Source organism: Sorghum bicolor, chromosome 3, assembly GCF_000003195.3.
Source record: "Sorghum bicolor cultivar BTx623 chromosome 3, Sorghum_bicolor_NCBIv3, whole genome shotgun sequence".
Classification (NCBI taxonomy): Eukaryota; Viridiplantae; Streptophyta; class Magnoliopsida; order Poales; family Poaceae; genus Sorghum; species Sorghum bicolor.
Window position 1 is genome coordinate 45,595,325 of NC_012872.2, and position 23,073 is coordinate 45,618,397.

Consider the following 23,073-nt stretch of genomic DNA (forward strand, 5'->3'; position numbering starts at 1 on the left):
CGTCAAAAATGCTTGTTGACACTTGCTAACACCACTTGAATACTAGGTTGTCATCCCCAGCATGGCACTAGAGTGTACTATAGTATTTATACGCACACAGATAATCCACAAGCGCACAGATACCGTTGAAGCTTTTACCCGGTTAAAGGTTTTTTCGTATCCACAGGGAAACGGGAGAACCAACTACGCTCTAACTTAACCAAGATAGATAGATAGATGTAAATAGGAAAGATGATGGAATCGAATAAGAACAATATAACAGTGAGTGATAATATGAGAATAGAGAATAGAGAAATTCTAGTATATGGGCAATGGTAGCAGAATAGAGAGGATAACTATGGTTTCTCTACTTCAAAGGGGTATGTCTATGTCTGGGACGAACCACGTGATAAGAGTACACCACAAAGGATGCTTATCCATAGGCCGATAAACCCTACCCGTCCTGCTAACGAGAGGTGGACTACAGGGGACCAACGTAACTGTCACCTACGCGGCCTACCACACGATCCAGCTAGTCAGGGGATATCCACAAGTAATCTAGGTCTAAGCACCACGCTTACACCTATACTACAACTCTAACCTATAGGGTCCTATAGATTAGAAGTACTCAAAAGAGTTGTGAACCAGAACATACATGATTAGTAATTGCATAATGAATTAGAAGTAGATTACCAGAGTCATCCCATGAGCAAGCTTGATTAGAGCTTGATCATGGCGAAGTACAACCGGAGGAAGAACCGACAGGCCGGCCTCTCCTCTAATCCTCCTTCGCTCTCCATCTCGCTACTATCTAGATCTACTCTAGTTTAGAGAAGAGAGGAGAGCTCTCATCTCTAAACCCTAGCTTTTGCTCTGTCTATGAATAATGAATAATGATCAAGGGGTGCCTCCTCCAGGGGCCAGGGGGTCTGGTTTTATAGTCCCCTCAAGTGAACCTGGGCCGTCGGATCAAACCGACATTGATTGAACGGTTATTCTTGATCCTTTAGGTCGGTGGAGCATAATCCGCGAGATTGAGCGTGATTGGCCAGAAAAGGTGGGCGGGCGCCCTAAGGACTTGGGCGGGCGCCCTGTCCCTGACTCCGTTCGGTCTCCGCTTCCTTCCCGTAGCTTCTGGAGTCTTCTAGATGTAAGATAATTGCGCGGCACGTTGATATCTCTATGTAATCCCGACGTGTGGGCCTTTCTTCCTTATTTTCTGATAACCCCCTGCAGAAATAGACAAACACCAAAACTCGTGGAATTCTGTCAGATAAAACCCTAAGTCTAGATGTTGATTTCATTTGGATCCTTTTCTTTGTTTATTTGATAATTAAATTTGATACTTAAGGACCGTCAACAGTTGTGCTAAATAATTGAGTGCTCTATGTTGTTCCCTTACGGGATAGCAAGTCTTAAAACTTGCACCTTTTTAAAATATAACGCCTTAACAAAAAAAACAACATCACTCAATAGATCTAACCCTTATCTAATGCTTTCTCGTCTTAACCGACAGATGCCTCCCAAACCAGCTACCCGCTCTCAACCAAGTGGTCGTGCAGTTAGTAGACAAAGCCAAAATCCAAATAGAAGTCAAGCCAATGCAAATGTGGATGGTATTCATGAAGATGAAGTGAGTCAGACTAGGAACCATAATGAAGGAGATGACTTGCCCCCTCCTCCAGTAATTGACTTAGCACAAGTCATGGCAACTCAGACCCGCCTTCTGGAGACCTTGGCTCAAGGCATGAACCGCTCTAGGAACAACCGTGGAGCCGGAGTCCAAGACAAGATGACTGAGTTCATGAGGCTTAAGCCACCCACCTTTATTGGATCTGACAACCCCATGGAAGCAGATGATTGGCTTAAGGTGATTGAAAGGAAGTTGGACACAATCCACTGCGATGGAAGGGATAGAGTTCTGCTAGCATCTCATCAGCTGACAGGAATTGCCCTTTCTTGGTGGGAAGCCTATAGTGGAGCTGTGGACAATGCCAACACAATCACATGGGAAGAATTTGTGGATGAGTTCCACCGGTACCACATTCCAGATGGGATCATGAAGCTGAAAGCTGATGAATTTCGCAACTTGAAGCAAGGAAATAAAACCCTGAGTGAATACATCTTCCAATTCACTGAGTTGTCTCGCTATGCCCTAGAATTGGTCAACACCGATGCCAAGAAGCAGACAAAGTTCATAGAAGGATTGACCTGTGAGCTCAGAACCCTCATGACCCCACAGATCTATCCAGACTTCAACACCTTGATGAACAGGACCATTCTGACTGATGTGGCCAAGACCGAAGAAAAGAAAGAAAACAAGCGCAAGTTTCTAGAGCGCAAGGTTCAAGATGGTGCTAGATCGCAGAGGTTGGAAACCTTTATCCAACCAAGCCAGCGGACTCAAGCCCCAATGCAGTTTCGATCTCCTCCTAGTGTCTCTAATAACCAAATGCAGTCATCATATCAGCCCAAGACAACCTATCAGAATCAAACTTATGGCAAGACTCAACAGAACAGCACTGGTCAAGTCACAAACAATGTTAGGACTTGCTTTAATTGCCATGAGACTGGACACTACATCGCCAACTATCCCTACAAGAACAACCCACCAGCAGTATCCACTCAGTCCCACACTGTTAATGGACCAAGACCTGCAGTGTCTGGAGTCAACCGTGGTTTCCCTCGCAACAATAGCAACACCAACAATAATAGCCAGATGATGAAGCAACCTCAACAATCCTATGGTAGAGCCCGTGTCAACCATATTCATGCTCAGGATGCTCAGACTGCTTCAGGAGTGGTACTTGGTGAGTTCTTAGTCGATTCAGTACTTGCAACAGTATTATTTGATTCTGGAGCATCACATTCATTCATATCATCAAGTTTTGTTGAGAAGCATCAAATACCCACAGTACTACTAAAGTTACCCCTAATAACCCAAACACCTGGGTCTGACATCAAATGTCATCTAGGTTGTTCGAATGTAAGGATCATTCTAAGTGGGGTAGTTTTCTTAGCAGACTTAGTAGTGCTCAAGTCCAAAGGAATAGATGTTATCCTTGGAACGGATTGGTTAACCAGACACAATGGAATTATTAGTTGTGCAACCAAGGAAGTATCATTAGTTAACCATGAAGGGATTAAAGTGAAATGCCAAACCCGAGGGTCTAAAGTTAATCCAATGGTCTTCAACTTGGATGCAAGGACCATAGAGGAAGTACCAATAGTGCAAGAATACCCTAATGTATTCCCTGAGGAACTACCTGGAATGCCACCAGACAAGGATATAGAGTTCATCATTGATCTTATCCCCGGGACTGCCCCCATAGCTAAGAGACCTTACAGAATGGCTCCGGCAGAGTTAGCTGAACTAAAAGAGCAGCTAAGAGAATTGCAGCAGAAAGGTTATATTAGACCTAGTTCTTCACCATGGGGAGCCCCAGTCTTGTTTGTGAAGAAGAAAGATGGAAGTATGAGAATGTGTGTGGATTATAGGTCCCTAAATGAAGTCACCATCAAGAATAAGTATCCCCTACCAAGGATAGATGACCTTTTTGATCAGCTTAAAGGAGCCAAGTATTTCTCTAAGATTGATTTGAGATCAGGTTATCACCAACTCAAGATCAAGAATAGTGATGTCCCCAAGACAGCCTTTGTAACCAGATATGGACAATACGAGTTTACAGTGATGTCTTTTGGATTAACCAATGCCCCTGCCTATTTCATGAACCTCATGAATAAGGTATTCATGGAAGAGTTAGATAAGTTTGTTGTAGTCTTCATTGATGACATACTTATCTACTCTAAGAGTGCTGAAGAACATGGGCAACACTTGAGAGTAGTGTTGGAAAAGCTAACAAGACACAAGTTTTATGCTAAATTCAGCAAGTGTGAATTTTGGCTTGAGAAGGTTGCATTTCTAGGCCATATCTTGACAGCTGAAGGAGTTGCAGTTGACCCTGAGAAAGTAGAAGCTGTCTCCCATTGGCAGCAACCCACCAATGTGAGTGAGGTTAGAAGTTTTCTTGGATTAGCTGGATATTATCGAAGGTTTATAGAAGGATTTTCCAAGATAGCCAGACCCATGACAGAGCTTCTTAGGAAGGATAAGAAATTCATTTGGACAGAATCATGTGAGAAGAGTTTCCAAGAGTTGAAGAAGAGACTAACAACAGCACCAGTGTTAACTTTGCCACACATTCACCAAGATTTCATCATTGTTGATATTTGGGAACGCAATAAGGAATTGATCCGCAAGCGCACGGATATCGGTGAGCACTTCACCCGGGAAATTATCCAGAGTATCGTATTTATTTTTTTACCACTAGGAGAAAGAGTGCATCTGATTAACCGATCTATTACTACTAACCTTTAGGCACAAAGAATGTCTTTCGATGTGAGTGATAAATAGAGAAGACTGCAACCGTAGTCTCCTTCTAACCTTGGTAAGGATGATCTACTGTTCTAATGGGGAGGCTAACGGAATCTAGACACCACAAAGGATGTTCAACCTGCACCTATAAACCCTATCCTTCCTGCTAACGAGATGTGATCTACAAAGGTAGCTCGGAATTGTCACGTTCCTCACTACTACCACGGTCCAGCTAGTCAGGGAATATCTATGAGTACCCCAGCCTAAACACCACGTTTACGCCAGCAATGATTACTCTAAACTCTACGCGAAGAGATTAAAGTAAACTCATAAACCATAAGAACAATAAAACAAGAACTTACTAGAATTTAGAAGTCGAATTACTGAAGAATCCTAGGAGCAAGCTTCGGGTTAGGAGAACTTGATCCCGCAAGTACAAGCTTGGAGTAGACACCGACAGGCCGGGCTTCCTCCACTCTACACCTCCACTCTATCTCTCTCAATCTAGTAGAAACTAGAAGATCTATTTCTACCTTACATTGGTTGCTAAGCCTAAAAAGAAATATTAACTAGAGAAGAGGTTTTCCTTCGAGGGCACCCCTCAGTCTCTATGATAATTTCTCCATGTCTTCTCCAGGGGCCAGGGGGTCTCCTTATATAGTCCTCCCCTTCTATGCGTTTTTGGGTCGATAGGCGAGGTGGTACTATGTTTTTCTTGATCCAACAGGTCGGTGGAATATCCCGAGCGAATAGAGTCCTGATCTGGCTCTAGCAGGGGGCGGGCGCCCAGGTCCTCAGGGCGGGCGCCCTGGGCCTGGCCCCGTTGAAAGGTCCAAATGGCTAGAGGGGGGGTGAATAGCCTATTTAAAATTTCTACAAACTTCACTAAGCAAGTGAGTTAGTAAAACAAAAGGCGAAGCTATTTTAGCACTAGCACAACTAAGCTATGCAAGCCACCTATACAAGTCTAGCAAGAAAGCTAAATACAAGTTACAACAAGAAAGCACAACTACAAACTTGCTACACTCCTAAACAAGAAGACTAAACTAAACAAGCTAAACAACTAGCAAGATAAACAAGTAAGTAAAGGAGTGGAGAGTGATTGTTATACCAACGTTGTAGAGTAGAGATATATCCAACCAATCACTCACAATCACAAGAAAGACCTCGGCAAGAGATGACACAAGATTTTTTACCGAGGTTCACTTGCTTCCCGGCAAGCTACTCCTCGTTGTGGCGATACACCCACTTGATGGATCACGAGCTAATTGGCAATCCAAAGCCAAACCTTCAGCGGGTGCCGCACATCCACTCACAAGATGGGGATCCTCCAAGCCACGAGCAATCCACTAGAGTAACCAATTTGCGATCTCCCGCGGGGAAGGCTCAAGAACCCCTCACAAATCACTTGGTGAGGCTCGAAACAATCTCCAATCACGAGCTCAACACCATCGCTGCTCCAAGCTGTCTAGGGCGTCGGGAAACACCCAAGAGTAACAAGAAATCCGCAGCAAACTCAAGAATCAAGTGCCACTAAATGCAACTCTCAAAGCAATGCACTTGAATCTCACTCAATCTCACTAGGATTAGCAATCAAGCAAGGAGATGAGTGCAGGGAGTGTTCTCTAGCTCAAAGTATGCCTCAAGTATTCAAAAGTGCAAGAGAGGCCCTCCCAAAGCCGGCCACCTTCAATTTATAAGCCCCTCAAAGAAACTAGCCGTTGGCTGTTTTCACTGGGCTGAAATCGGGGGCACCGGACGCACTGGGGTTGGCCACGTGTCCTTCCTCGATTTCGCGTGTCAGTTTCTAACGGCTACCTGCAACACACCGGACGTTCTTCAAGTCCACACCGGACGGTCTGGTGCTCACCGGACTCGTGCGCAGAGAGGGTGTCAAACTCGCGACCTCACCGGACGCTGGGCACCGGACGGTCCGGTGCTCACCGGACTCGTGCGCAGAGAGGGTTGCAAAAACCCCTCACACCGGATGCTAACCACCGGACGCTACCAGAGTGCGTCCGGTGCTCAACCCTAGCAGGGTCAAGCACACCGGACGCTGAGGCCAGCGTCCGGTGCCTCCGCACTCAGCGTCCGGTGAGTGTTTCTCAGTGAGAAAACACTCCCGCGACTTCTCCAAATTTCCCACCAGCGCAATAGAAAATATACTCTCAACCCTAGGAACTCCACCTCCTTTGCAAATGTGCTAACACCAACAAGTGTCCACCACCAAAGTGCATGTGTGTTAGCCTTTCACAAACATTTTCACCAAAGGAGTTAAGTTAGCACTTTACTAGATCCCAATGCATATGCTCAAGATATGGACCTAGTAGTCCACACTTGATTAGGGTTTTACTCGTGGAATTCTGTTAGATCAAACCCTAATTCTAGGTGTTGGTTGCATATTGGTCCTTTCTCTTGTTTATTTGATAATTAAAATTGATACTTAAGAACCGTCAACAAATACCCCCATACTTAGGCTTTTACTCGTCCTCGAGAAAAGGATGGTTAAGAAAAATATCTGGGGTAAACATTTTAAAGCATTCTCTATATAATTGCAGGGTGTTAAAAATCCACTGTGTACCATAGTCAGGGAAGTTTATGATCAAGAGTAAAGATCCTTTCTTCTCAATCCTATCACTTGGAGTTTTTGTATATTTTTGAAAGAAAGTAGCATACCTTTTTATCCTCATAGGTTCTTCTCAGATCACTCATTATCTTTTATATATCCAACTGAGGTTGTTTTATTTTGCAAAAAATTCTCAAGCATACTTTACTTTGCATTTATTGCCTGATCAAAACGGGATCCGAGGAGGGGAATGTCATACTCTTAGATCAAAGACATTGGAAATTAAAATCTTTGTCAACTCTTGCTGGCATATTGCTTATTAGAGGGACCATGGGCTATCATTTTTTTTCTCTTTTTTTCTCTCTTTTTTTTCTCTTTTCTCTCTCTTTTTTTTAAGTGGATACTAAGGTACCCCTAATTCTACTGCCGGACACTTGTCCATTTTTTCTGCGAGGTTATCGAGCACTTGCTCCTTTTTATTTCCTCGAAATATCTCTATTTTTGCATAGCCCATGCCTCTAATGCAATAATACTTCGGAAGAGTGAATCCTACTGAAATAATGTCTTGATCTTGGGAGCATGATAAATCTCTCAACAAGGGTCTAACTCATTTTGAATAAACTCAATACAGAGCAGATAACTTTTATAATCATAATTAATATTTTCAGTTTTATCAGGCATATAAAACACTGAGGATGGTAGCTAGAATTTGAATATTTTGAAATAAATTCTCCAAGTAACAATGATATCAAGAATAAGAAACTCATACTCTACCATCACATATCCCATATTGACTTAAGTAACACAGGGTTTTAAAATGATTTTATAATAATTGCAAGTTTTCAGGAAATATCACAGATTGAGATTACTCATGATTAGAAATATTTTAATCTTTTTATTTTATCATGTCGGAAACAATAATCTGCATAATCCAAAATATATATATGTGTAACATAAAGTGTGCAGAGTGTGTACCTGAATCGTGGAGTGGTGTAGTTGGAGTGTTTGGCATGTCGAGGGATCTCCCCCATACTTGTTTTCTGCTTTCTTGCACAAAAATAAAGTAGAGACACACAAGACATAATAATAATAATACTCTTTATTAATCTTGAGGCATTTATTACAAAAGACTAGTAGCAAACTGATGATAATAGTAAACCTAAACCGAATTTAAAGATAGATAACTAAGATGCATTGCCTCAGGGTCTAATCTAGATAACTTAGCGGCGCTCTAATTCTTTGATCTTCTTGTTGGCACTGGCAAGATCCTGCCTAAGGCCTAGTATAATGGTGTTGTGGTTAGAGAGTTGCCTAGTGAGGGAATTAATCGAGGACTGGAGGTCTACGATAACTCTATCTAGCCTGCGAACTTCCTCATCAATATCCATTATAGTCTTGCGATGCTTGGGAGGTGTCTCAAAAGCATTGAGAGAGTGCTTCGGGGCTGCCTTTGGAGGGATGAAACGGACTTTGGATGCTCTAATCCCTTCAAAGTAAGGCCTTTCCTCCTCTGTAGTGTAGCGAACGCTGCTGATCTCGCCGCTCCGGTTGGTCTTGACTCCAACGACCCTCTTATTGGGTCTAGGTGGAAGGATCCTTGTGCCGATTGGCACCTTGATAGTGGTCTTCGTCTTGGATGATGATCCTGTGAGGAGTAGGGGTTGTGGCGGTGCGGTGAGAACTGGTTGAGCATGGTAGGATTGGCCGGAGCTACGTTGGCGTAATGGCATGGCTTCTAGCTGTCTTTCTGTGTTGGCCGGGACGAGAGCACGGGCATCGGGGTCTTCCACCGGTTTCATGTTGAGGTTCAAGGGGACGACTTCCCAATCATCGTGGTACTTCTCGGCCATTGGAACAGCAAGGAACTAATCAAACTTTAATTGAAGGAGAGCTAATCAAGCTCTAATTGAAGGAGAGCTAATCAAGCTCTAATTGAAGGAGAGAAAGCTTGGTGGCTTGGTGTTTGAAAGCTGAGGTCAGGGGTCTGTTTATATAGGGGTCAAAAGGGTGCCTCTATGGGTTGTTCGGGTTGCTCTCGTCGATGTGCATGCGAAACTTTCCATCCGAGGGATTATTCGGATCACCCTAAGTGCATTTTCCATAACAGAGAAAGTCGGGACCGAGGGGGAACAGGAGCTGGGTGCCCGCCCACTTGATCTGGGCGCCCACCCTCTCTCTGACCCCTCTGTGGGCCCACTTTTCCGAGCGCGTTTCTAGATGCGGAATTATTTAGAAAAATATATATATGACCCAAAACCATCAGACCAAAAGTGTCGGGCTCTAATTCTCCATGGGAAGGTAAAAATGGACTACGTCTATTTCTTCAAATTCTTCATTTGGCTCTAAAAATAATTTAAGACGTTGACCATTTATCTTGAATAACGTTCCTTCGCTATTTTGAAGTGTGATAGCTCCGTGGGATGATGAATTGATTACCTTGAATGGTCCTTCCCATTTGCTCCGGAGTTTTCCATGCCCGAAAAGCTTCACCCTGGAATTAAAAAGTAATACCTTATCTCCGGGTGTGAACTCCTTCTTCTTGATTCTCTTGTCATGCCACCTCTTGACTCTTTCTTTGTAGATCTTTGAATTGTGATATGCCTTCTCTCGCCATTCTTCCAATTCTGATAGTTGCATTCTTCTATAGTCTCCAGCAACATCTAGGTCCATATTCCATCTCTTTATGGCCCAGTGTGCTTTGAACTCTAGTTCAACAGGTAGATGGCAAGTCTTCCCGTACACCAATTGGTATGGAGACATTCCAATTGGGGTCTTGTATGCTGTTCGGTATGCCCAGAGTGCATCGGGTAACTTGTCTTTCCACGCCGTTCCCATTTCATTTACTGTCTTCTGAAGAATATTCTTGATTTGTTTGTTGGAAGTCTCTGCTTGGCCACTTGTCTGAGGATGATAAGGGGTAGCGACGTTGTGACGGATTCCATGTCTTGATAGATATTGCTTGAAGCGTTTGTCGATGAAGTGTGTGTTGACGGTCCTTAAGTATGAAATTTAATTATCAAATAAACAAAGAAAAGGATCCAAATGAAATCAACATCTAGACTTAGGGTTTTATCTGACAGAATTCCACGAGTTTTGGTGTTTGTCTATTTCTGCAGGGGGTTAACAGGAAATAAGGAAGAAAGGCCCACATGTCGGGATTACATAGAGATATCAACGCACCGCGCAATTTTCTACCATCTAGAAGACTCCAGAAGCCACGAGACCGAAGAGGAGGCGAAACGGGGCCAGGCCCAGGGCGCCCGCCCTGGTGACCTGGGCGCCTGCCCCCTGCTGGAGCCCAATCAGGACTCTTTCTCTCGGGAGATCTCCACCGACCTATTGGATCAAGAAAAACATAGTACCACCTCGCCTATCGACCCAAAAACGCATAGAAGGGAAGGACTATATAAGGAGACCCCCCTGGCCCCTGGAGAGGACATGAAGAAATTATCATAGAGATTGAGGGGTGCCCTCGAAGGAAAACCTCTTCTCTAATTAATATTTCTTTTTAGGCTTAGCAACCAATGTAAAGTAGAAATAGATCTTCTAGTTTCTACTAGATTGAGAGAGATAGAGTGGAGGTGTAGATTGGAGGAAGCCCGGCCTGTCGGTGTCTACTCCAAGCTTGTACCTGCGGGATCAAGTTCTCCTAACCCGAAGCTTGCTCCTAGGATTCTTCAGTATTTCGACTTCTAAATTCTAGTAAGTTCTTGTTTTATTGTTCTTATGGTTTATGAGTTTACTTTAATCTCTTCACGTAGAGTTTAGAGTAATCATTGCTGGCGTAAACGTGGTGTTTAGGCTGGGGTACTCATAGATATTCCCTGACTGGCTGGACCGTGGTAGTAGTGAGGAACGTGACAATTCCGAGTTACCTTTGCAGATCACATCTCGTTAGCAGGAAGGATAGGGTTTATAGGTGCGGGTTGAACATCCTTTGTGGTGTCTAGATTCCGTTAGCCTCCCCATTAGAACAGTAGATCATCCTTACCAAGGTTAGAAGGAGACTACGGTTGCAGTCTTCTCTATTTATCACTCACATCGAAAGATATTCTTTGTGCCTAAAGGGATAGTAGCAATAGATTTGGTTAGTCAGATGCACCCTTTCTCCCAGTGGTAAAAATATAAATACGATAACTCTGGATAACCTCCCGGGTGAAATGCTCACCGATATCCGTGCGCTTGCGGATCGTTTCCTTATTGCGTTACCAAATATCAACAAGCATTTCTGGCGCCGTTGCCAGGGAGAAAGACGGTTTGCTGAGATAACTTTGAGTCTTGCTATTATCTTGTATTATACTTTTATACTTTTATTCTTTTATCTTTTTATTTTTTTGGATAACTCAAATTCCATACCTATTATTAAATTCTTTGCACCTTCAGAGACCAGCCATAGACCATGGGAGTCAACACGTCCTGCCCCTAATTATGATCTATGTCCGGAGTTGATTGCAGTAGGTCAAAACCAACCCTTTTCTATAGCTGAGGTCCTATCTTTTAGTCAAGAAGATAATGCACTTTTAGCTACACCTAGGGAATCTTTTAATCTTTCTATAAATTCTAGTTTAGACCTAGCCCTACAAGACCATGTTTTTCCTAGATATTTTCACATTGGTCTTAATCATATAACCTTTGGTAGAGTCTTTCTTTCTTTATCTATTAGTAAAGGAAGGTATGTCTTCATTCGTAGACATCCTTCTTGCATTAGTCTTCATAGAAAAATCTTAGAGATAGAGAAGGAATCATCTCCCATACAAGGAGAGGAAGTTTTAATAGCCGATTTCCAAACATTTCAATCCCATAATTCGGCTATCCAACCCATCCTTGAGCTTAATAATTTCTACTATGCTTTTTCTCTTGAACCTCCCGATAATCCTATGAATCTCTCTAGACATCCCATGCATAAGAAGGAGGATCGAGAAGAGCAACATCAATGGCTAGAGGGCATTAAAAATCCATGTGCTATCACCATTGAATGGATAGATAAAACAAACTTGAGAGACAATCCTAGAGGAATTTTAAGCATTCATGAAGAATCATCCTTGGAGTTTAAGAATGAGAGAAACAACAGTGAGCATGGAAGTTATTTCATAAATACCTCACCCAGTCCTTGCTCATATAAAACATCTCTCCAATCAATTTGTCTCTCCATCCTTACCACATTTGAGATCTCCAACCCCCTCTCCCTCTTCATTTATAAAAACTTTAAAAGGGTGGTTGTCGATGCATATGTCTATAATAAATATTGCAGATCTCGTTGAGTTGATCTTGATATAGGTAGGTGTTGGAGGGGAAACCACTTCACCAACATAACTTGATGGTTTCCCAAGGACAAGCTTAGTGTCCTAAAACAAACACTTATCAGATCATAACATGAACTTCTAATTATTTGCAACATTGCCTTGTGTATTGAGCATATAAAGATAATTGTAGAAATATTCCTTCGGGTATTCTTGTCACTAACCTTTCTAGGATTGGAGCAAGAAGATCAGATGAATGACAAGCACAGGGTATGTCCAACCAACCATCACACAACATTGAATTAAATTCATCCAAACTTGAATTTTGTAAAATTCAAGCTTGGGGGAGTACTTTCCATAAAAAACATCTTTTGCCATGTTGCTACGTTGTTGTCCTTACCTTTGAGACATGCTCAATTTGTTAAATACTAATTACACTACTTCATCTCCACTTAAGTAGATCTCTATAAATGCTCTCATGCTACCTTTATTTGCTTTAGTATATGTCTAGGTTTGGAATAGTTTCATTTATCTCTTAATTAAGCATGGTGCTTAGTTTAGGAATGATGATCTTACTTCCAAGGGATTTTAAATTAAGCATGGTGCTTAGGTTAAAATGCCCTTCTAAATCAAATTAGACATGGTGTCTAGGTTGATTTTTAAGCCGATAGTATGCTATAGTAGATATGGGATATTTTGTTGGACTAACCCCTGCAGGAAAACTTTCAATATCAACCTGGGAAGTCCTGAGATAAACTCGCATTGGAGATGAAGAAAGTGACACATGAAGTTTAACAATTTGCACAAGAAAGACGTGGCTCATAAGAGATGATTCATGGAGGGTGCCACAAACACGATGCACAACCGCTAAGAAAGGAAAGCTTCCACAAGGTGATACTGTACCGTCACTCTTCGTAAGGTAACACCTTAACGTACTTGACTATCGCTTTTATAAGCTTCTCCTTGGTTCTAGCATTCACATAAATAAAGAGACAAACATGTATGATTTATAACTCCAGATTAACCAACTCAATTAATTCAACATGTTTAGTCCTTTAATCTCTGTTCTTAGTACTACCTTCGTGATCCCACGCTCCTAAACATATAAGCTAATATGTTGCGCATTCAATATTTGAAAGATATAAACAAAACATAAATATAGATAGATTATCTTTCCATTAGGTTGAGCCATCTGATCTGACAAATGTTTCAAATACGACACTCATGATCTTATTATCCATCAACTTTGTCTTGCTCACTATGCTTAAGGTTAGAGAAGAACAAATACACTTTTGGTTCTGCTGGTGTTTTCCACCAACAGAGCCCATGCACTTGATCTCTGCCCTGTCTCTATGAACAGGTACACTTCAAGCAAAACATGGAGGAGTTTTACAACTCCCAGACTCCACCAAGTGAAGGATCTGGATCTATGAGCACAAACACACTGAGCAGGATATTGCCAACACCATACTTCGAACTGCTGGGCAAAGAAGAACATGGGTGACACCGTATCAAGAGGTGAAGACGTCAAGGTCCACACCTAATCAAATGATGCACCTAAAGGATGAACATGGTGGAAAGTCTTGTCCAGAAGACTTAAAACATTGGATCCTTGTCGGAAGAGGTCAACATCGTCGACTCAAGTCACCTTTCTTGATCAAGAAGGACGACCCTGGTGTTCCAAGCATCGAGTGCGTAATCAATGGATACTCTTTTCAGAAGACACTCTACAACACCGGATCTAACGACAACATAATGGCCGCAGTCACTTATCAGCTCCTGCATGAAACCATGCCCCTACAACCAATATATTCAGCTCCAGATGATTTTCAGGTCATTGACATGGGAGAAGACGAATATGATCCACCCACCATCCTTGGAAGGCCGTTCCTCAACACTATCAAAGCAATCATCTACATTAGAACCAGAGAAGTCCACATGTACTTCCCCTCTGAGAAGGTACACAACTATTTTACTGACCATAACTATATAGTTGAAGACTCTAAGCAGGTCAGGACAAGAAGACGACGCAACCGCAACCAGAGGAGGCAAATCATCAAGAACGGATGGGTAGACTACAAAGGAGAAGTGATAAGGACTGAAGACATACAGCTTGAACAGAACTGTCCTGAGGAGACCGTAGCACCGAGTCAGGTATGGAAAATGAAGATAACTATACATGAAGAAGAGGCGCCGCCGGAATCACTGCCTACGCCACCTAGCGAATCCCACGATGACTGAGAAAACAGAGAGTCCCGTTCGGAGGACATAAAAATACCGAACGCCTTGCCAAGAGGTAAACTTGGTAGTTATCCTTTTCCATTCAATAGTTTGCTTAGTTAATCAGGTTCATGCTATCTCGAAAAGAAAATAAAAATGTTAAAAAATAGTAAGCCCCATGTGAGTATGCTCATGGCATAAAACCCATAAGTACATTCACTGTGGTGGCATAAAAATAAAATAAATATGTTTTCATCTTACAATAAAAATATAAAAATAATAAGTGCATGATCCTGCTAAATAAATAACATTTATTAAGGAAGCTCAACATGATGAAGGCTAGATATTTATGCTAACACTTAATTAGTTCCACAAGCTTTGTTGTCTATTTGAGCTCCACAGAATTTATGAATCAAGAAGACTAGCAGATGGAGGACATTCTAATCGCTGTCAGAATGCTGCTGACTTTCAAATACACCTCTGCCACCTGCTAGCTACATCAAGAGAAATTACGTCAAAATTCAGCTTGGGGGAGAGCACCCCCATTTATCTCGCTAAGTATTTCCACCTATCTTTATACTTATATTATGTTAGAATATTAAAATACATAAACTATGAAAAACCAAATAAAGATTTTGTGCTTATATATATCTTTTGCTTAGTATGTTTAATAAATAAATAAAGTGGCTATGCTAATCTGAATCTTAATAATAAAACTCTAGCATGGATATGATGAATAGTTGCTCTGCCTAATTTGCAATTTTGAAGTTCTCTCTCAAGTTTAGACATAACTGTTATAATTTAAATCTTGCTCTAGACCTAAACTTGTGGGATGAAAACTTGATCTGAAGTCTAAGTTGTTAACGGATACGATATGGGAAGGTTGAGCTGCTGTTTATCTGTTCCTAGAGATGCTAGAATTCTGGAGAATTTTATCTTTGAAAATCTTTGAAATGTTGCATGATGAGTTCCTATATGATGAGAGTTTAAAATCCTACCACAGCCATATGTACATGCTTATTAGACTATGAACCATACATTTACTTTTTACTGCTTATGAGCATTGAGTGTGGTCAAGCTGTGTAGACCCTTAGGAACTTGTCATGTGGTTAAAATCAAGATTCACTTGCACGTTCACTCATACATGCTACTCCGGAAGTACCATCCACATACATCCACTCATTTCCATTTCCAGATTCACCCAAAATTATTCTACTCCTAATCCGGGAGAGAATAGTCAAAAACATTTTCCTATCCCTGTTATTCCCTGTGAAATAAATGCTCCAAATATTTTGGTTACTACCACTTGCTATATTATCTCAAGAGATGAGTGCTCTGAAAAAAAGAGAAAAGAGAAGAAAGGAAAAAAAATATATAAACGAGGAAATAAAAAGGGGCAAGTGCCCGGAACCTCGAAAGAAAGAAAAAGTGAGACGAGAGGTAAAAATGGACAAGTGTCCGACAGTAGAATTAGGGGTACAAGATACCCACCTGAGAGGAAAGAAAAAGAAGAGCATATCATTCTCCTCATAAAGTTTCAAAAAGCAAGGAAGGTATGTATCCCCTCAAAAGAGCAAAAGTAGAATTAGACTTTCACCATTGTTATTACCATCATCACCATACACCATTCATTCGCCACACATGCACATCTTGATTTGGCTTATTGATTTGTTTCTCTGGATCCATGGCTTGACTATGCAATAAATGTCTTGTAAGTATGTATTAATTGTCTCCCACCTATGAGCTCCAGATATTAAAGCCTTATTAGAGTAGGGTGAGAGAGAAGGCAATGTCACTATGCCTTATACCACAAATACCACATATCTTGAGAGAAGGCATATACCATCAAAGCCTTGGTAAGGATCCAGAAATACCACAAAAGAGAGATATGAGAGAGTCATACAAGGAATCTCTGAGTTTTATTTGAAAATCTGCAAAAACCCCAGAGCTATAGCTGATCAAGAATAAGAGACATGGCACTTGGCTAGACTATTCTATCTTTTAACCTCTCAAGACAGAAGTGACGGTTACAAGTCCCATGGTGAAGGTAAAGTAAGTTTTAAGTCTTGACAGTTTACTCTAACTCAGAGATGAGATCTTATTTAAAAAGGATGTGTACCGTCAATTTTTAAAGATATTGCAAATTCATTGCTGAGTCTATCCTTGCTCAGGGACGAGCAAGAGGTAAGTGTTGACGGTTCTTAAGTATCAATTTTAATTATCAAATAAACAAGAGAAAGGACCAATATGCAATCAACACCTAGAATTAGGGTTTGATCTGACAGAATTCCACGAGTTTTGTTGTTTATCTGTTTCTGTAGGGGGTTATCAGGAAATAAGGAAGAAAGGCCCACATGTCGGGATTACATAGAGATATCAACGCACCGCGTAATTTTGCATCATCTAGAAGACTCCAGAAGCCACGAGACCGAAGCGGAGGCAAAACTGGGCCAGGCCCAGGACGCCCGCCCTGGTAGCCTGGGCGCCCGCCCCCCTCTGGAGCCAGATCAGGACTCTCTTCGCTCGGGATATTCCACCGACCTATTGGATCAAGAAAAACATAGTACCACCTCGCCTATCGACCCAAAAACGCATAGAAGGGGAGGACTATATAAGCAAGGCCCCCCTGGCCTCTGGAGAAGACATGAAGAAATTATCATAGAGACTGAGGGGTGCCCTCGAAGGAAAATCTCTTCTCTAATTAATATTTCTTTTTAGGCTTAGCAACCAATGTAAGGTAGAAATAGATCTTCTAGTTTCTACTAGATTGAGAGAGATAGAGTGGAGGTGAAGAGTGGAGGAAGCCCGGCCTGTCGGTGTCTACTCCAAGCTTGTACCTGCGGGATCAAGTTCTCCTAACCCGAAGCTTGCTCCTAGGATTCTTCAGTAATTCGACTTCTAAATTCTAGTAAGTTCTTGTTTTATTGTTCTTATGGTTTATGAGTTTACTTTAATCTCTTCGCGTAGAGTTTAGAGTAATCATTGCTGGCGTAAACGTGGTGTTTAGGCTGGGGTACTCATAGATATTCCCTGACTAGCTGGACCGTGGTAGTAGTGAGGAACGTGACAATTCCGAGCTACCTTTGTAGATCACATCTCGTTAGCAGGAAGGATAGGGTTTATAGGTGCGGGTTGAACATCCTTTGTGGTGTCTAGATTCCGTTAGCCTCCCCATTAGAACAGTAGATCATCCTTACCAAGGTTAGAAGGAGACTACGGTTGCAGTCTTCTCTATTTATCACTCACATCGAAAGACATTCTTTGTGCCTAAAGGTTAGTAGTAATAGACCGGTTAGTTAGATGCACTCTTTCTCCTAGTGGTAAAAAAATAAATACGATACTCTGGATAATTTTCCGGGTGAAGTGCTCACCGATATCCGTGCGCTTGCGGATCAATTCCTTATTGCGTTCCCAAATATCAACAAGCATTTCTGGCGCCGTTGCCGGGGAGAAAGACGGTTGCTGAGATAACCTGAGTCTTGCTATTAGCTTGTATCTATACTTTTATCTTTTTTATCTTTTATATATCCTTTATTTATTTTTCTTTATTCTTACCTTATGGAAAACCAAAATTCTAAATCGATCCATGAGTCTGCAATCCCTTTAGCAATTGACCTTTTACCATGGGAATCATCACAGCCTATCCAAACATCCCAGTATAAGTTAAGTTCTAGGTTGATTGCCATGATTCAAAACCTATCTTTTTCAGGAAAGGAAGACGAAAACCCTTACCTTCGTATTAGAGATTTTGAGCAAACATGTGATTGTCTTCGCATTGAAGGCATTTCTGATAAAACTTTACGTTGGAAGCTTTTTCCTTTTTCTCTAAGGGGAGAAGCTAGACAATGGTACAGTCAGAAGGTAAGTCAACAACAAGGTGAATGGGGAGTTTTACGAGCCAACTTTTGTCTAGATTTCTATTCCCTTGACCGTATAGCCGACCTTAGACTCGAAGTCCTATCTTTTAAACAAAAAGATAATGAAACTTTGGGAAAATCCTGGAAACATTTTTCTGATCTTTTAGAATCTGGTCCAAACCTTAATCTTGAAGACCCTGTTCTTTTATTTCACTTTTTTCGAGGTCTTCAGAAAAATCACAAACAAATGCTTCACACAATGTCTAGAGGTTCTTTCTTTCGCATCCCTACTGATGAAGCTAGAGTGATCCTAGATAGAATCCTAGAAGCTGAGATGGATAATACCCTTCATGATGAAACCTACGAAGCCGAAGTAGACACTCTGCCAAATTCTTCATCTACTTTAGCTATCCCAAGTTCTGAGCCACAAGAGGAAGAAATTCCACTACCGGACTTCATGCTGGATATAGAATCCGATCTTTTTGCCGATTTTGGAAATATTTCAAACTACCATTCTATTGACAAACCCCAAAACGGCCAGTTTAGCAATTATTTGCCGAGTGAATATCAATTGAGAGAGCTTATCTCAGTAATGAGTAGCGAATGGTTGGAGGAATCAGAGCTTTCCTCTGATGTGATCCGTTTGGACACACCCTCTATAACTATACGCTGTGCTTATAATTCTGATCGATTTAATGCTCTCTATAATCCTGTTGTCGGTATCAACATCATGTCTGAATATTTTGCACTTAAACTATTTAAAAATCTTGTCTTAACCCCCAGAACAAAGGTCATAAAGGAATCTTCGGGACGATTGGTCCCCAGTCTTGGAATTATTAATATCCTACCTCTTACGGTAGAAGGCTCCATGGTTCATTTGAACTTCTATATCTTTGATACATGGGACTTTGACCTGTTAATAGGACAACCTTTTAGAAGACTCCTTTATGAAGGTCATACTGGAAAGCTACACATTTCTTTTGGAAAAACTTTTAAATTCCCAATAATAATTTCACACTCCTTAAACAATAAGGTCGAGTCATATCTTTTGCCTAATCCTATGGAGGAGGTAAAGGCTGCATCTCTAGAGCTTTTAGATGAACCAGACATAGAAGACGAAACTCCTTTCTTCACTGAAGAAGAAGACGAACCTTCTGAGCCTGAACCCTTAGATGAGTTTGCGGAAACACCTAGACCTCCCATAGAGCTTAAAACTTTACCACCCGGTCTTACCTATGCTTTCATAAACAATAATCCAGAGTTCCCTGTGATCATTAGCGATAACCTCACTCAGGATCAAACTCTGTGATTAATGACCATTCTTGAGAAACATCACTCAGTTTTCGGCTACTCATTTCAAGATCTTACAGGAATCAGTCCTATGATTTGTACACATCGTATTCCAACAGATCCTTCTGTTACACCCTCTCGAGAACCCCAACGTAGACTTAACAACACTATGAGAGAGGTAGTTAAAAAGGATGTTATAAAGTTGCTGCATGCAGGGATTATATATCCTGTGCCACACAGTGAGTGGGTGAGCCCAGTGCAAGTTGTGCCTAAAAAGGGAGGCATGACTATTATTATGAATGAAAAGAACAAACTAATTCCGCAACGCACCGTCACAGGATGGCGGATGTGCATAGACTATAGAAAACTAAACAAAGCCATGAGAAAGGATCACTTTCCTTTACCTTTTATAGATGAGATGCTAGAGCGGTTAGCAAACCATTCGTTCTTCTGTTTTTTAGATGGATATTCAGGATATCACCAAATCCTGATCCATCCCGATGATCAAAGCAAAACCACTTTTACATGCCCTTATGGAACTTATGCTTATCGTAGAATGTCTTTTTGGTTATGTAATGCACCAGCTTCTTTTCAAAGATGCATGATGTCTATATTTTCTGATATGATTGAAGAGATTATGGAAGTTTTCATGGATGATTTCTCTGTTTATGGAAAAACTTTTGATAGTTGTCTTGAAAACTTAGACAAGGTTTTGCAAAGATGTGAAGAAAAGCACTTAATCCTTAATTGGGAAAAATGTCATTTTATTGTTCTTATGGTTTATGAGTTTACTTTAATCTCTTCGCGTAGAGTTCAGAGTAATCATTGCTGGCGTAAACGTGGTGTTTAGGCTGGGGTACTCATAGATATTCCCTGACTAGCTGGACCGTGGTAGTAGTGAGGAACGTGACAATTCCGAGCTACCTTTGTAGATCACATCTCGTTAGCAGGAAGGATAGGGTTTATAGGTGCGGGTTGAACATCCTTTGTGGTGTCTAGATTCCGTTAGCCTTCCCATTAGAACAGTAGATCATCCTTACCAAGGTTAGAAGGAGACTACGGTTGCAGTCTTCTCTATTTATCACTCACATCGAAAGACATTCTTTATGCCTAAAGGTTAGTAGTAATAGACCGGTTAGTCAGATGCACTCTTTCTCCTAGTGGTAAAAAAATAAATACGATACTCTGGATAATTTCCCGGGTGAAGTGCTCATCGATATCCGTGCGCTTGCGGATCAATTCCTTATTGCGTTCCCAAATATCAACAGTAAGCTTGGGGGAGCTTGTTGACGGTCCTTAAGTATCAAATTTAATTATCAAATAAACAAAGAAAAGGATCCAAATAAAATCAACATCTAGACTTAGGGTTTTATCTGACAGAATTCCATGAGTTTTGGTGTTTGTCTATTTCTGCAGGGGGTTATCAGGAAATAAGGAAGAAAGACCCACATGTCGGGATTACATAGAGATATCAACGCACCGCGCAATTTTCTACCATCTAGAAGACTCCAGAAGCCACGAGACCGAAGCGGAGGCGAAACGGGGCCAGGCCCAGGGCGCTCGCCCTGGTGACCTGGGCGCCCGCCCCCTGCTGGAGCCCAATCAGGACTCTTTCTCTCGGGAGATCTCCAACGACCTATTGGATCAAGAAAAACATAGTACCACCTCGCCTATCGACCCAAAAACGCATAGAAGGGAAGGACTATATAAGGAGACCCCCCTGGCCCCTGGAGAGGACATGAAGAAATTATCATAGAGATTGAGGGGTGCCCTCGAAGGAAAACCTCTTCTCTAATTAATATTTCTTTTTAGGCTTAGCAACCAATGTAAAGTAGAAATAGATCTTCTAGTTTCTACTAGATTGAGAGAGATAGAGTGGAGGTGTAGATTGGAGGAAGCCCGACCTGTCGGTGTCTACTCCAAGCTTGTACCTGCGGGATCAATTTCTCCTAACCCGAAGCTTGCTCCTAGGATTCTTCAGTATTTCGACTTCTAAATTCTAGTAAGTTCTTGTTTTATTGTTCTTATGGTTTATGAGTTTACTTTAATCTCTTCGCGTAGAGTTTAGAGTAATCATTGCTGGCGTAAACGTGGTGTTTAGGCTGGGGTACTCATAGATATTACCTGACTAGCTGGACCGTGGTAGTAGTGAGGAACGTGACAATTCCGAGTTACCTTTGCAGATCACATCTTGTTAGCAGGAAGGATAGGGTTTATAGGTGCGGGTTGAACATCCTTTGTGGTGTCTAGATTCTGTTAGCCTCCCCATTAGAACAGTAGATCATCCTTACCAAGGTTAGAAGGAGACTACGGTTGCAGTCTTCTCTATTTATCACTCACATCGAAAGACATTCTTTGTGCCTAAAGGGATAGTAGCAATAGATTTGGTTAGTCAGATGCACCCTTTCTCCCAGTGGTAAAAATATAAATACGATAACTCTGGATAACCTCCCGGGTGAAATGCTCACCGATATCCGTGCGCTTGCGGATCGTTTCCTTATTGCGTTACCAAATATCAACAGTGTGCTCCTCCATCACTTATCACTACTCTGGGGACTCCAAATCTTGGAAATATAATTTCTTCAAACATCCTCTTTGAACTGACGTTGTCGGCATGCTTGCAAGGTAATGCTTCTACCCACTTGGAGACATAGTCAACTGCCACCAAGATGTACTCACACTTCTTTGATGGAGGAAATGGACCCATGTAGTCTATTCCCCAGACATCAAAGAGCTCAATCTGAAGGTTGTTGGTGAGTGGCATTGCATCCCTTGTATTTATGTTTCCGTGCCTTTGACATGGCCCACATCTTCTAATATATTGCTTCGTGTCTTCATACATTGTAGGCCAGTAGAATCCACACTGCCAGATCTTTGAATGTGTACGGAATGCTTCATAGTGACCTTCATATGGTGATGAATGACATCTGTCGATGATCTTCCATCCTTCCTCAGTGGTCACACATCTCCTGAGTAAGCCATCAGAGCATACTCGGAAGAGGTATGGCTCATCCCATATATGTGAACGACTTTCTTGAATAAGCTTCTTCTTGTTTGCTCCTGGTGGTACATACCCTGAAACCATAAAATTAACAATATCTGCATACCAGGGGTCAGACCTGTTAATCCCGTAGAGCATGTCGTCCCGGAGTGAATCATTGATGGGGGTTTCCTGTGGACTCTTAAAATACATTCTAGACAAGTGATCAGCAACAGAATTTTCTACTCCCTTTTTATCTTTTATTTCTAAGTCAAATTCTTGGAGTAATAAAATCCATCTAATCAGGCGAGGTTTAGCATCTTTTTTAGTGAGCAAATATTTTAGTGCAGCATGATCAGTGTAAACAATTATTTTAGCTCCAACTAAATAAGATCTAAATTTATCAATGGCAAAGACAACAGCCAGAAACTCTTTTTCAGTGGTTGCATAGTTAAGTTGAGCTCCTGTCAAAGTTTTACTGGCATAAGCAATTGCATGATGCTTCTTATCTTTAGTTTGTCCCAATACTACCCCCACAGCATAATCACTAGCATCACACATAATTT